The sequence below is a fragment of the Limulus polyphemus genome, unplaced genomic scaffold (assembly GCF_000517525.1).
Source record: "Limulus polyphemus unplaced genomic scaffold, Limulus_polyphemus-2.1.2 Scaffold921, whole genome shotgun sequence".
In the NCBI taxonomy this organism is placed as follows: Eukaryota; Metazoa; Arthropoda; class Merostomata; order Xiphosura; family Limulidae; genus Limulus; species Limulus polyphemus.
In genome coordinates this window covers 45466-62090 of record NW_013666531.1, presented here as the reverse complement: position 1 = coordinate 62090, position 16625 = coordinate 45466, and the positions used below count along the sequence as shown (strand labels likewise).

Below are 16625 nucleotides of genomic sequence, written 5' to 3'. Positions count from 1 at the left end.
ATTGTCAACGTTTATCTATAATTTATTCCTAAATAAAGCTGGGCAATTGACTCAATCTGTTGCATATAAAATAGTGTTTCTTATTATTACTGATTTTGATTATTTTAATTAGCCAAGTAATTGAAATATTGACATCATTATTTCTCATTATTATTTTTGGTTAATTCAGAGTTGTTCAGCTTTATTGATTAGTCACAGTGTCATGTTTAATGAAATTGATAAACTAATTTGAGACTACTTACATTGGTACTAAGTTGAATACACACATAGTACTGAGAGAAGATGTAACTTAACTATCATTAAATTATACATTTTTTTTTTTTTGTTATGTATCTTAGACATCAGACATGTAACATGCCAGGCAAGTGCTTTACCAACTGAGCTAAAGAGCTATCTCTTAGCACTTGCTTGTAAGGCACTTTTTTTAACTACACAAACTACTAAAACAACATGGAAAGAAAATTGTGTTCCATGTAAAAATCACTAACTGGAAAACAAGTCTTAAAATTGCATATCTCATTAATGTACTATATTTCTTAATGTACTAAAGTTTTAACAATTTTAACCTTTATAATGCTTTGCACACCTGTCCTGCCAAAACGAGTATTTAAAAAAAGTAACCATTTTGTATTATGTAAATAATAAGCCTTTTAAAAAATGTGTATGTTTTAAACATGAAGTATAATTGTAAAATGTATTTTATTAAGTGTTTTAATACCATGTTTATGTGCCTTAATAACCATGTGATATATGACAAAAAACAATAATATGTTTTAATGCTCTGACACCTGTTTTTGAGCTGGATAGGTCACCATCTGCCTGACACTAACTCCTGAGAGAGAATGCATGCTAGGAAGTCTGAGAGAGTTCTACATTAATGAACATATGTTCTTTGACACTGAGAACTTGGTTTGGTTACAAAAACAATTTCAGATGTAAACTGAACAACTTATTTTTCCCTGTCAGTATGGGGCATGCAATCAACAAGTAAACTAACTAATCAGCTACATTTACCCAATTCTTTGATTACTTTTTTCCATAAGAAAAGATAAAATTTATGCAAGTTCCTATTGCTGAAAAAAGAGAATTTTTTCTATATAAGGAAATATACTTATGCAACGGGATCAGTCTCTGCGTAAGTGTGTGTGTGAAAGCACCAACACACACTGTCACATATATAGGTAGTAATATTGATAAACTGATTAACATAAGATGTAAGAACCAACAAGGGAGCTATTGGTCCATCTAGGCTGTTGCATAACATAAAATTAAACTCAAAAAATAAAATGCCCAAGACCAGACCTTATAATTTAAATATTTATCAAGCCTTTCCTTAAAATCTATTAAATTTACTGCATCCACTACATCTGAAGGCAGTCCATAAATGCAACAATACTGTTAGAAAAATATAACATAGCTGAAGATGATTCCTACCCTGCCAAAATTTGTATTTGTGTCCCCTTGTCCTTAATTCTACAAGTCTCACCATGAAGTATGAAAATAGATGATGCATTGACACTATAACAGTCTTAAACACCTCAATCATATTGGAAATGATTCATCTTAAGGTGCTTCAATTAGAATATTACATAGTTTTCACACAAAACAGTTATATTGCATTACACTTTGAAACATACTGAATGTATAGATATATATGAATATAGAGAAAATGAAACTAGCACATAATTTTATCATATTGAAACTTTTCACAAAAGATGGATTTTTGCTTTTTACTTCGTTAAACATCTTTAAACAATTGCATTAACTTTGAATTCCAACAAATTGTTCTCTCAACCAAACATAATACTATTCAAATAACTATCCAACTAAAAACTATACGTATGCATATCCTATTATTGTATATACAGAACAAATTCCTTTATTTGAAATGTAGATGTACTACAAAATTAAAAATTTATGCTACTTGAAAATCTAAAATAAGTAACTGCTCTATACTAGAAGCTATTTTTAGCACTAAAATATTACAAGTATGGTTTATGCTACATGACATGTGATTACATAGAAGTGATGTTTTTACAAATATGAATTAGATTTTGTAAGTTAAAGAATGACATGATTGAAGCTGTATAAAACAAAATGCCTTGACACTAAATGAAACTAAAAAATGAGATTATAATGACCTGAAAATAGTTGTCAGAACACAAGACTCAACCTTAAGGACTCTACAACACAACAGAATCTAATTCTTGGTCAAGGTGTGAAACAAGTAATTTCTAACACTAAATTCTAGTGACAATAGGTATGTTTCAGTGAGTGATGTAACAAGTGACAGCTTGAAATAACAATATAAACAATATATGTTAAGTTGGTGAATGAAGAAAACTGTGATTATAAGTACATAAAACTGTGAGTTAACTTCTAGACAATAGTAACAACACTAATTTCTTAAGACTTAAAATATGGTGCAGTAAGCTAAAGCATAGTAAGATAAAGGAAATATGATGTGATAATTAATAAACAACAGTTTTCAAAAAAAATAAACTGTGTATGAGTAATGGGTTGAGAAGAAGCATTGAGCCATAAAATATTTTGACACTGTAGGGTTATACAATGCAAAAATAAAAACTGGTATTTAACACCATACATGAAGGAAAAAATTATTGTTTAACAACAGCTTACATAAAGTTATAAATGATCATGTATAAGAGAAGCAACAGTACACACACAAAAACACTACATTAAGACATAAGTCTTATATTACTGTAAATGATGTCATAAGGGAAGACTTACAATGTATGGTTGATCAACTCTTGGAAGACAACTTGTTCAGTCTACCTAGTTTGGAAGTGTGTTGTTAGGGGTTGAAATGATAGCCAAGACTTTTCAGTGTGACGACATGGACCAGAAGCAGTGAGCTAAATATAGCTTGTTGGGTTTGGCACTTAAGGTACCCAGTCTCTCCTGTCTCTCATTATTTACATGTATAATATACTGGATTGAGTCACAGCACCAACTTTTAGAGAAAAAAAAACAACAACAACAGAGCTTTGGATCCATAGATGCTACCAATAAACTAATTCTTTAAATGCATAACAAAAAAGTGTAATTCATGAGTACAGCTGTACTATGTCAAAAATATGTCACCACCCCCACAAAAAAAGACTGTCACATGTAAAATCCAAACTAAGCTTTAAAAACATCACAACTACTATTTAGAACAAAGATATCCTCAAGTAAATTCCATGGGCATTACTCATACACTACACACTCTGGAATATTGTCATGAATCATCCCTGGCTGTAAAACATAATCAACTATATTCCAACAAATATTCTAAGAAAGGGTCATAACCTTTACCACAAAAAAAAAGGTAGGAGTATTTATAGTACAGGTTGCTTGTGGAACTAAAATGTAGTATAACACTGAATAGGCTTGTTAATATTTTATGTTGTATTGACAAGACTATGGAGGATTATATTGTGGTGCTTTTTTTGTTGTTGTTTTTAACATGTTTTTTTAATATTAAGTGTATTCAAGTTTAATGTTTGCATTTATTTTCAACATAAGTTCACAAAATCAGGAATTACCTTCAGTTATAGTTATGTTCTCCATTAATGTTTGAGCCTAATAGTATTAATTAAAATTACTAAAGGACATCAAATGTGAGTACCATCAACTGTATGTTTAAGAATATAACAATCACTTAGGTAGCATCCGAGGCTGTGATTATCATTATCAACAGGACATGCCTTGTTGAAAGATGGTTTCACCTCCAGTACAGGAATAAGACTTGGAAAAAAAACAACAACTAAAACTTATTCGACTTATTTAAAAATCTGGGCAACATTCTGGTCATCTAACAAACTGTTTTTTTTCTTTTCATATTACCGTAAAAATTGCATAAGAGTAACTCGTGTAATGGAGCCATGTGCAATTACAACAGTTTATAATGATGGTTAATGCTATATTATTCAAAATTCCAATTATCATTATCAACAGCACATGCCTTGTTGAAAGATGGTTTCACCTCCAGTACAGGAATAAGACTTGGAAAAAAACAACAACCAAAACTTATTCGACTTATTTAAAAATCTGGGCAACATTCTGGTCATCTAACAAACTGTTTTTTTTCTTTTCATATTACCGTAAAAATTGCATAAGAGTAACTCGTGTAATGGAGCCATGTGCAATTACAACAGTTTATAATGATGGTTAATGCTATATTATTCAAAATTCCAATTCTCCTTTAATTGTTTCAAGCTGTGTACTTTTTCTGAATACATGGAATTTTAGACTTGTAGTTAGATACTTGTTTTGATGAAGTGACTAGCTTCACACAAGGTTCCAAGCTAGCGTATCCAGTTAATACTTGCCATTGATAGAAAGATCTGTGATGTTAATTGAAATGACTAATACACAATTATCTTATAAAGTTTCTACATCAATAATCTGTTGTTTAAATACTGAGGTTTTGCTTTGTACACACACAAGGATATCGAAACTTCACTTTTTGGGTGAGATATTAATTATGTAAAAGGTAATTAGTTAAAAAAGTGCATATCTTTTGATGATGTAACTGATACACAGTATACAGATATGCTTTTGCATACTAAGACTATTCAGCAGCAAATAAAAGTGATACATTGTTTAATTTAGTTTTCAATGCATAGCTTAACACTAGTTATAGATCACAGTGTGTTAGAACTGAAGGTCATATTTCTCTCATGGTGACAACATTTGGAGGTTCAGTAATAATGGTCATTTCAGTTAACATTTCACATATAATTTTTTCCAAAAACTCTCAATGTAAAAGTAGACAAGTGTAATTTGAATTTATAGTCAGTAATGAGATAGCCAGGACAATCACAGTTTAATCTGATCCAATATTACTGCATGTGTTTATGTATTTTCTTTTATCTCTCTCTTTTCTCTTGTACCATATCGATAAAAAAAACAACATTAGAAGCAGACATGGGTGTGCTGCTTTTAAAGCTAGCAAATTCTAAACAGCATTAAAATGAGCCTCAACTCATGTTGGTCTTAAATGGAAGTTCTTGTAAACATGGTTGGCTTCTATAAGCAGAAGAAAAATGTAACATTAGGAATTATATTACTTTAGAGAAGACAAAGTCATTACTGAGATGTATATTAGTTGGATCTCGTGAACTGAGGAGTTCTGACTAACAGTGATTCAATTATTGGATTTTATATCTTTCTTTTTTTTTTTTACTTGAGTCTGTATGTGGTTCATTCTTTTCATGCTAATCTCATCCACTAAAACTCTATTAAACTTGGAATGCATACATGTTTCTTTAAAATAAAAACAAGATTAATTATTGTACAGTCAATGATATTACTACCCTCTGTATCTATACCACAAAATCTGTATTGGATGTCTTAGGTTCCATACGTTGCATTTTACAAAATTTTAGTTGGAATTTATATAACTGATTCTTGGACTTTAATTGTTTTTCATGGGTTTTTTTTCAACTCGTTTGTTTGAAGCTCTTTGACACTTTTTTAGATGTTTTTAAAACATTCTTCAGTTTCTCAGCATATCTCTAATCTGTTCAACTTCTCACAGAATTAATTCCACTCAAAAACTGTGAATATATCAAACTCTAGCACTAAAGATTATGCATTTTCTACAAACTTATTACTTGATAACAAAAAATTTTGCAAACAAATGTGAGGAATTAAACTAGTGAAAAATATTAAATTGAAAAAACTAGCCCCTCTGTAATTTATTTGTTAATACATGCAAACATTTACAAATTTACACTTTGACAATATTGTTTTACATAGTCAAGCTATAGCCTTTTTATTTAGTCATAGATTGTGTTTGTTTAATGCTAAAAATAGCGTTTGAGCCTATTTTTACTATGATTTTATAAAATATTAATGAGTAAAGTGATGCATGTAAGATACGTCAAGTTGTGATTTGTTCTAAAGATATATTTACTGCACTACAGACAAGGAGGAAGTGTAATTATGTTTTTCACTCCTTATAGTTCACTAAATTTTTATTTATAATTCCCAAGTTTGGAACATAGCAATGCTGAAGCAAGTTTCTAACTTTAAACTTTCCCCAGGGGCTAATGGAGTCAAGTGGTGATTAAATACCTTCTTGTCTGAGCCTCTCGCTGGAATAATAACATGCTTTTTTGATCAGCACATCGAGTAATTCTTGTCGATGAATCAAGCAGTAATTGCAGATTGGCTTATCCATGATCTTCACTGCCTATAGACCAACTGATCTAACAGGCACGAATCATTATTTTCTCATGTCAGAAACTAGAGAGTTTATTGTCATGTGTTGAGGCCCGAGAGATCAGGTTTTTCAGGAGATGTTAGCAGATTTTTAGATATCCTACAGAGAATTTCACATGTATGAATTTAAAAGATATTTATATAGAACAACAAAATCAGTTTAATTTTTACTTAAACAGTGTTTTAGTAGTGTTCTTGTAACTTTAACTTCTTTGCTAGTTCAAGTTTTTTTGAAACTTTAAGGTAAATTTCCATTTGTGCATGTGCCATTTGGCTTTCACTTGTAATTTAATTATTAAGCAGTTGCTTAAGTTTACCAGTGAGCAAATTGTGTATAAATTGTTTCACAGGATAGAGGAGGATAGGTTTTTATTTAAAGTAAAAAGGTTAAAGTGAGGGTTAACTTTACTGTGTTACATTTTAACTTGGGAACACTATTTTAGTGATTCTCTTTTATATGCTAGCCTAAGTTATGGGGGGGGGGCATGCACTAGAAAGAGCACATTGTTTAATAAAATCTTCAGCAATTTTACTAGTCACACACCCTTTTTGCTCACACAATCACTTGCTTTGTATTGTATGATTGTTCATTGTTGTTTACATTATAAACTCTGAATATCTCCATTAAATATTTGTTCCTTGTGCAAATCTTTGTTTTGTCGTATTCTTTGTGGCCCAACTGCTACACCTGTTTGGAAACACACCTGCATGAGAAACATGGACCTCCTCTTGAACTTCTCTACTTTGCCAGAAGTCCTCTAGATACCACACTTAATTCTAGTTTTTTACCAAGTCCAATTATACACAATTGATAATGTTAATTCTTACATTTCATACAAAAACGAAAAAAGCATCAGAAAATATTTGGCTTTTGCAAAGTTAGATTTTCTAGAAATATACAGTGTTCATGACAAATGGAATTAAATATTATACATATATAAAAGCAGTATAAACAATGTTTATATCCATCTTGCCTATTGTTCCTGGATAAACCATGGAATGTTCAAATATTATAAAAGACCATTTAAATCTGATAAAATATACTTTAATAACATGTTCTGCTTTGGACTTATTATGTGTTAATAAGTCAAAGGAATTGTCTTGATAACCTCTTTAATCATGGGCTGAACAATCTTCATTAACATAATTTCAGAAGTGTTATATTAGAAAAACTACAAATTCAGAATTTCATCTACACTACCAGTTAAATTAGTAGCTCCATTCAAAAATTATTTCTGCTAGTATTACTAAAGCAAGAGTTACTTGGAATGAACAGATATTCTGGTTTTAGAAATGGCATCTTGGTAGATCCATATGAGATGACTAAATGTCTCAGTTTCCATTTGTTTTCAGTAATGTGTAACATTATACTTTTATTCACTACTATAAGATTCTAACAATAAATGTAAATCAAAAAAGCATTTTTTGTGCTGAGTAGGGAAGTCATTACACAGCTCAAAATGACAAAGAATAGCCTTTTCTACTTCCTCTAAAGTTGGCTATAAGGCAAGTTGCCCCAAATGATATGATGTTGCTACTGCATACCTCACTGAGAATATGATATGGCAACCACCAAAACAGAGAGGGAGAGTTGGATGCAAATGTCAGATAATGTTTGATTTTCAAATCATGATGCATTTATTTAAAGTAATTCAAGGGTGAACATGAATGACAGTTGCTCAGATTGTCATGGCTAATTTTAAATTATAAAAAGTTGCTTAAAACATTCACTCACAAGAGGTACATTTAGCAACAATAATATAAATGAAAATATCATTTGAACTTGATATTAATTGACATTATAATTTTAAATTACAATAACAGACCTTAAAAGAAGAATTTGTGTATATTTCCCATAGATTGTATTTATATAATCATATGTATTTATAAGTTGTTATTAATGAATAAAGTTTTTGGTCTTTGAAGGTTGTAATTTTGTTATGTTGCATAAATAATTTCTTAGTGTGTTTATTTTTTCAATAATATATATATATATAGATATTTTAAACCTCCTTGTTCATAATGTCACCATTAAAGGAGAACTAGAACCTTCATATTTACATAAAGCCAAGTCCAAATAGTGAACAACCAATTTTTTCAAATGAGACTTGCTAAATGTTATCAGAATAAACACTAGGAACATGTCATGTCAAATTTTGAAAGCCCTTGTTCATATGAATTAATTTCTCATTAGTGTTTTACAAGTGGTTCACATGCTATTCCTCTGAATTTGAAAGAATAATACATACTGTTGTATGTTTTTTAGTTCTATATAGTTTGATACACAATCAAGGACAGATCCATCAATCTCCTGTGGGGGAGTCAAAACTAGTAAGGGCATCAATATAGTAGTAAAAACTGTAGGGTAATTGAGGGCTAAATCCCATCCAGGTGTACCCCCCCCCCCCCAGACATTTCAAAAGTAAGACCTTCTGAGGTGCATTCTCAAGTACACTGAGAAGCAAAACTTATGAAATTCAATCTCCATTAAAAATAGACTCCTAGCGGAAAGATTCATTATCAGTTGATGTCCAGCCATGAAGGTCCAGTAAGGCTCTTGCTGTTCTTGTGTCAATCAGAAAGTCAACTTCTTACCCTTGTATCATCACAGGTATTTACCAGAATCCACTCAGTCCTGACAGAGCTGAACTGACCACTAAACTCTTTGGTGCAAGCAATTTGATGTGCTCTTCCAAGTTGGTGGCCAAACATGATCTGGACTCCTTCAGTTTTCTGGAGGATTTGCCACAGCATCTACTGCTTTCTTTTTTATACCCTTGACCTGATGGACAGTATTTATAACTTGCCTGATTTGCTGCTCAGCAAAGTACTGCTATTGTGAGTTGACTGACATCTGCTAAACCATTAGCTGGAACTGATAACCCTACCATCTTTGCTGCTTGGCAGAGTAACAGCAGTTTCTCTGCCAGTGCCCCATCAGACCACAAGTGAAGCATACATCTTGTTCCTCCCATCCTGGATGATATCCAGGTGAAGCCAATGGCACTTGCTGCAGAAAGTATCCCGTGGGTAGACCTGGATAGCCCTGCCCACTTATTGGAAAGCAGTGTGGTTGCATTGCAGTGCCTGATTAAGTTGGTCCTTCTGGGGAGTAGCCACAAAATATGTGATTGTGGGCTTTTTTCTCCAATGACTGGCCTGAAGTTACAACTTCATACCAGGTCAAACAGGAACTGCCTCAGTTAAAGTAAGGATGCTCCTCACACCCAGGTGTTGCATTCTGGCTTCACTGGGAAGTTCCTCAATGAATTTCTTCACAAAAATATCCTCCCAATCTATGATTTCCATTGTAGGATGGGCCTTCGTGGTTAATTGACACAGATTATCTGCATATAAGGGTTAGTCTCTTTGTACCAGTCCTCTTCCGAGCCTTGAACTTGGCCCAATGGATAATCTGATTGTCCACTGGGTCAAACCAGTAATGCAGCTGTTTCCTAGACCTATTACTGCTCCTGGTCATCGTCTTCAATGAAGTCCAAGGCAGGATCAGATGTTGGACAGCCACCCAATCTTTTCAATGTTTTCTTTTTGCCATTCCCTTAAACACCAGGGGCATAATCTTCTTGGCTGTACTTACAGGGATCTGTGGTACTGGCCAGAGCCTCTACCTTGCAGGTTCTTGATCAGTGCCTGGCTGGAAAGTGCCAACAATGTTGTGGGTGCATAACAATAATCATATTCAGGTACCCTGATACTTGAAGGAGTAATCAATCCAGGGTGATAGGGCAATGACCTGCTTGCAACAACTCATTGTACAGTCTTGCATGGCCCAATGTGCTGCCTCTTGGCTGCTAGAAGCTCACTTTCCCATGGTTCAGAGTCTACCTGTGGTGCCCAATGTCTCACCTGCTGGGGAAACAACTCTGAATGGTGGAGGTCATCCATCAGAAATGCACCACAATCACAGTACAAATTAGTAAAATTATTATGCGTCTAAAACACAGTAATGTGTCTTCAGGTTAATGATTAATAGCGTGATACTCTAAAAGCCTATATCCATATGCTTTCTTGTAAAATTGTACTGAACGTACTTAAACGTAATTAATAAGAGAACTGTAATGCATTTCCAATTTGTTATTGATACAACATTTCTCTGCCTACAGCTTTAACTGTGTTCACATTGAACCCAGTTACATATGTAGTGATGTGCGTTTGATATTAGAACATGTCACGTGTCTGTATTGATGTCACTAGGAGGGAATTCGGCGATTTTACTGAATTATTTTTTTATTTTTCTTCACAGCATTAAAATACCTTTTGTCCGTTAGGATTTTCTGTTGATGCCAAGTTGAACCAGCGAATTCAAGGAAAGACAAGCGTCATTCTCTGATATATCTTTTTCTTGTAAAACTAAAGCTTAACATGCATAAGCGATCAGGTTTGATCTCATAAATAGGTAAAAGTAAAACAATATAATTACTACACTAAAATTTGGCACTTATCTCATGCAACAACTCTAATTATCACAAGCAAAAATGTCACCTAACTAGAAGTTGTCCCATGACCCAGGGACTAGGCCCAATGATAGGCTTCGTAAGTCAGAGAAAAGGAACATGGCAAAGAGCTGTTAAAATAAAAAGCCTTAGTATTGTTAAGAGGCTAATACTAATTAAGTTAGTGAAGCTATCACTTGGTATATGAGTGAGACTGGGTTTGATCCTGAAGCATAAAAAAATGTTTTCCACATGTGTAAAGTTTAAGCAAGTAAAGTTTTGGTCTACCCAAGAGATGAAAAATTGAGCATTTTTGTCCATCTATATAATGGGTCCGATACGTTGTTTTCAGTGGTTTCAGAACGCTTATATGGCTGTTATCGTGACAATGGTTTCTCTGGTGAGTCAGCAGACTTACAATACAAAATTTCGGGGTTCAATTTCTCGCGGTGGACCCAGCAGATAGCCCAGTGTGGTTTTGCTCTGAAACAAGCACCCAGACTCCTGACAGTGTTTTTATAATTGGTTCATTCAGTAAGTGCTTTGTTTATAAGTTGGCTGTGAAACATAAATTTGAGATGTCAAATGTTTAACTGGCTTTCTACTTTGGAATCCTGTTGACGTATCTTACAGTACATTCATGAGTCAACCAGCAAAAGCAATAATGGTTAACAACATGTCATTGTAGGCTGATGTATTTAACAACTTAACTGCTAAAAGCAATTTTCGACATTATAGAGCCTTTGTGCATGGACAAACATTGTTATACAAGAATAATCATTTGGCATTACACCTTGGAATGTTTATCTAAAACCTGTAAGATGATATAAGTGTTTTTTCCACCATTTGGTCAGGTATGAAGAACAAGTTAAGCTATGTGTACATTTCTGATAACCTTTCAGATGTTTAACTCATCTCAACAACAACCTGGATGATTAATGGTTCAGTTTGTTTCTAATTGTCATGTAGAGAACTTTGAAATTATTTTTGTTGGTTTTCTGTAAAGGTTACATTACTGTATAGTATTTGTGGGTTTATTCATGAAGTGGGATAAACTGATTCCACTGATAGTAGCGACTACTGATGTTTTTGCTCGTGTTCTTGCTAGTGGTTGTATACAGCTTTGCCTAGATCTCACTGTGACGATTGGATATCAAGTCAGTGATCTTCTAAACAAATTCAAGAGATCATTAATATTAATAAACATGTAAGAAGATTGGACATGGCCTTGAACCAGACTTATAGTTCATGTGAATAGTCTCAAGTTCGGGATTAGTGCTGATGAAGAAGAAATATATATATATTCAAATTTTCGCAAAATTAAAATCTGAAGAAGAAAATTAACCGAATAAATAAAACAAAAACTTCAAATTTCGTTAACGAATACAAAATCCTCAAAGGTTTCATTGTGAAAATAGTGAAGAGTCTTCCATTACAAATCCTAACATTTTGTTTTACACAATATACATTTTAATTTTAACAGATTAATCACCTGAAGTACTAAACGCTGGGGAGAAAAACACTCAGCCGTAAAAATGACTTTTCAGAATTGATTCACCATAGCAAGTTTACAGGATCAATTTATAATATATTACAACTGAACAGCTACAGCAGTGCAGACAACGTGATTTTAGTTTCAGGCTCCCGTTAATCTTTAATCAGTCACATATGGTAGAACGATACTTGGATAATACGTTTTCACCACTTTCTTTTGGGACATAATTTACAACCAGTGTTCTAATTTTCTAGATAAAACTACTTCGCTTCTGATTGAGACCTATTTTCGTGCCTATATGTCCGGCGGATACTTCAGGTAGGTGCAATTTATTGAAATTAAAACAATGTTTTAAATTATATATTTTTCTCTCAGTGTCTTAATCAAAGTTGTTATTGTTTAATTTAAATTATGTCCTGGTTGTATTTACCAATAGAAATATAGGGGTATCGCATGGAGGTTGTTGAGAAAGTTTTCTGGCTTCACGTGAAAGTTAGAAACCGTTATGCCGTCCTGTCTATGTTGAATATAAAAATGTTCATTGATTCATCTAAAAACTGACGTAACACAAGTTTGTTAGCTACCGTTTTTCTTCCAATATCGGTGTGGTTCTAGATCTTGATAGAAAGGTTACAGTTTCGCAAATAAAAGTAAACCACACTGATGAGGCTCGATCGATGGCATGAAACATAAACAGGAAAATATTCACACAATGAAAGTATTAAACTCCAGATTTCCACCTTTTCATCGTGCAAGCCCCTTTTCCCACAAACCAAGTGGCATTTTTTTAGTAATATCTGTAAAAACAATCCCTAAAATTTATGAGTTCTCTTACATTTCTCAATTTGGGGCTTGTGTTATGAAAATTTTTCAATTTGGAGCTTGTATTATGAAAAGACCATTTACTATCTTTCGCTTGTTTGTGTTATCCCTTTTTATTCCAGTAATACAAACATGAGAACATTATTTTCCATACCATCATTCCTACAGTATGACTCGCACCTAGAAACTCCCGAATTGGATTGGGGAAGAGGTCAAAGGCCAAGAATTATTCATTAAAAAAATCAGTAAGTGGTTATAGTTTGTGATTGTAGAAAAACAAAAAACATTTGACATTTTTATCGTACGTCTTTGTAATTACGTATTATATAAAAAGATTCGAATATTTTTCTCAAACATCATATTCCTATTTTCTACCATAAATACCACATAGGGTCGCGGGTTCGAATTCCCTCATCGAACATGCTCGTTGTTTCAACTGTGTGGACGTTATAAGTTGTGGTTAATCCCACTTTTTGTTGGCAAAGATTGGCCCAACAGTTGGCGGTTGGTGTTATTGACTAACTGCCTTCCTTTGTCTATCACTCCTAAATTAGGGACGGTTAGCGCGAAATTCAAAAAACAAATAAACAAACAATAAACCTTATACGGATATTTAAAATGGTATCTTTAAACTCGTCACAACACTTGCAGCTTCATTCATATGTCTTAATAGCGTTTGCAAAATATGCTATAGTAAGTAGTTCGTGATTTCCACCAATCACAATGTAATAGTTTTAAATAGATCTAACAGCATATTTTATTCTGAACCATACCACGTTTCGAGCTTTTAAAGTATTGTGTTCGAGGATTTAAAACAGCTGTTTTCGAAGAAGTAACAAAACACATATCTATTTATATTCAAGAAGAAAATAGCGCGATGGCACAGCCATAGATTCACATGCTCAAGCTACAGTAATGAAGGAAAACATAGATGGCAGCATAAGATGGGAAGAGTCGTCTTTCAGTCAGACAAAAAAAGTTCCAAAAATATCAAACATACCACACCACGAGGAAAATATCGTTATAGATGGCAGCACAGATCAGAAAAAAATTTTCCGAAAATGTGCAACAGTTTGAGCACTGAGTAAAATGGCATATTGTTGTGAATAAAAATTTTTGGCAAGTCATTTTTCTTGTTATACAATGTAAGCAGTTAAAATATCTTGAATTGTATTTAACTAAGCTCGGCATACATGATGACTATGATGCATTACTAGTGATGGACACAAATTACTTTATTCTTTAGTTAAACCAACTACCAATACATTACTTTTTGTTACCGCGATTAATTTTAAAAAGTTTTCAAAAAGGTAGTTTAACTAAATTACTTAACTACTTTTGCAACTATTCTTATATTCATCCTGAAAACAAATTTATGGAAGGCCCATTTATTGAAAGTGGAGATATTTATACAACACTGCGAATAAGCAAAACCTTCAGGCCAGTTGGTTGAAGAATGCGTGGACCTTACACGATTCGTCAAATCGCGAACATTAAAATATTTGAAGCCAAAAATTGTAAATGTTGCTCTTTTCTGTTGGCCTCCACTTTCTTTTCCACCCATATTTCAATAAAATGGGCTTGATGATTAAGGCACTTGACTTATAACGTACGGGACTCGGGATGGAATCTCGGTGCCAAACAAGTTCTTTCAGCCGTGGAATTCTTATAATGTAGCTAAAAAGTTGGCTATTGGTGCTGCCAGCCAATTGCCTTACCCATGGCCGGCAGCTAAAAAAGTAGGGATTGCTGCAGATAACCTCAGAAGCATTGTCATAAAGAAGATGAACAAAATAACAACGCATAAAATGTATTGAATGATATCAAGTCACTCTACATTAAACTTCAAATAATAATTTTTCACCAGTACGTAAGATATTCCACCCTTAAGTTAAGCAAACTAAAATAAATATATATTCGATAAGAAATACATAAGATATTCCACCCGTAAGTTAAGCAAACTGAAATAACTATATATTCAATAAGACATACGTAAGATATTCCACCTGTAAGTTAAGCAAACTAAAATAACTATATATTCAATAAGAAATACGTAAGATATTCCACCTGTAAGTTAAGCAAACTAAAATAACTATATATTCAATAAGAAATAAGTAATATATTCCACCCGTAAGTTAAGCAAACTAAAATAACTATATATTTAATAAGAAATACGTTAGATATTCCACCCGTAAGTTAAGCAAACTAAAATAACTATATATTCAATAAGAAATACGTTGATATTCCACCCGTAAGTTAAGCAAACTAAAATAACTATATATTCAATAAGAAATACGTAAGATATTCCACCTGTAAGTTAAGCAAACTAAACTAACTAGATATTCAATAAGAAATATTTACAAAATGTATCTAAACTTGATTTGACTGAATCAACGAAGAATACTATACAACAAAAATGTATAAAATAAAACATTTTATACTTTATTTTATTTGTAGAAGCTTAAGTCAAGATCTACACTGAAACAGAAGACTTTCCGCTGATCTAAATAAGCCTTATAAGAATATAATAATTAAGCTCTGACATGGCTAATTCTAATAGAGTATATTGTCATCTATAACATTAAGACAAGCCTAAATTCATTCTTTAAGAACACTAATCAAGAAAAGATCTATAAATACCAAAAATGAATGATCCTAGCAGTGTATGAACGGCACAAGAACAAAGTAAGCTAAGTTCAAGAGGGCAAATCTGCATGCTTTAAGTGAACATGTGTGTGATATTCTCAGGTAAAACTGCCTTACCCCAAGAATGAATAAAATAAGCCCACTATATAACAGAAGATTTGACCAGAAAAACATTATGAAGTAATTCTTAATAACACAGACCATGGTATGATTATTATTTCAATACAAATGACAATCGTTTTTTACTGAAAAGCTGTACAATTTGATCGGTTTGATTATTTTAAAGTGCAAAGCTACACAATGTGCTATCTATGCTCTGATCACCACGGGTATTGAAACTTGATTTTTAGCATCGTAAGCCTGAAGAATTGCTACCGGGAATGTACAGTTTGAAAATATGCAATGTCTAGATGTTCTGAAATCTCTATCAGATCTGTTCCAGTTTGAGAAAGCATTACGTTATATATACAAGATACATCTCTCTTATGGTAGTCCTCTAAGTTTAAGCTCTATCAGCCTCTAAAAGGTTGCAGGTGCATTATACAAGGGATCTCTTGTCCGGAAAGCAATCATGGGTCTGCTTTATTTGTCCGATTTGACTTTCCAGTATCCAGAATCTATAATCAACATCAAGTGCCTTACAGAAGGTCCAGATATCCATCTGCCCATAACAGAAGAAAGTATTGATGTTACATTAATGTTAGTTCACCTAAACCCCCACAGAACCTTAGCCTTCAAGTGCTTTATAAAGGTTGTTTATTTCATCCTTAAATATTCATTTGATTTCAGTACTGGCTACATCGCCAGTGCTTCAAAAAACCTGTATGGTGGTTGTTTTATTGGATTTGAGCCACTTGTGTCTGCATAATTGCAGTCATCTGGTCTCACAAACACATTAGTAAATTCATCTAGTAATTTACTGTATTCCTGTCACTGTTTTGAGTCCAGGTACTCTGGTGGATGTTCGTTTTTTCTCA

General features: G+C 32.9%; 1 protein-coding gene across 1 annotated transcript in view; it reads left to right on the top strand.

The window, feature by feature from the left end:
- Positions 1 to 13173: 13173 nt before the first annotated feature.
- The window catches only part of LOC106461241 (exonuclease GOR-like), a 30723-nt gene continuing 27271 nt past the window's right edge, over positions 13174 to 16625 (top strand). Inside the window, exon 1 of the mRNA XM_022388111.1 lies at positions 13174 to 13247. The gene's annotated coding sequence lies outside the window, so the exon portion shown is untranslated. The remainder of the gene's footprint in view (positions 13248 to 16625) is intronic.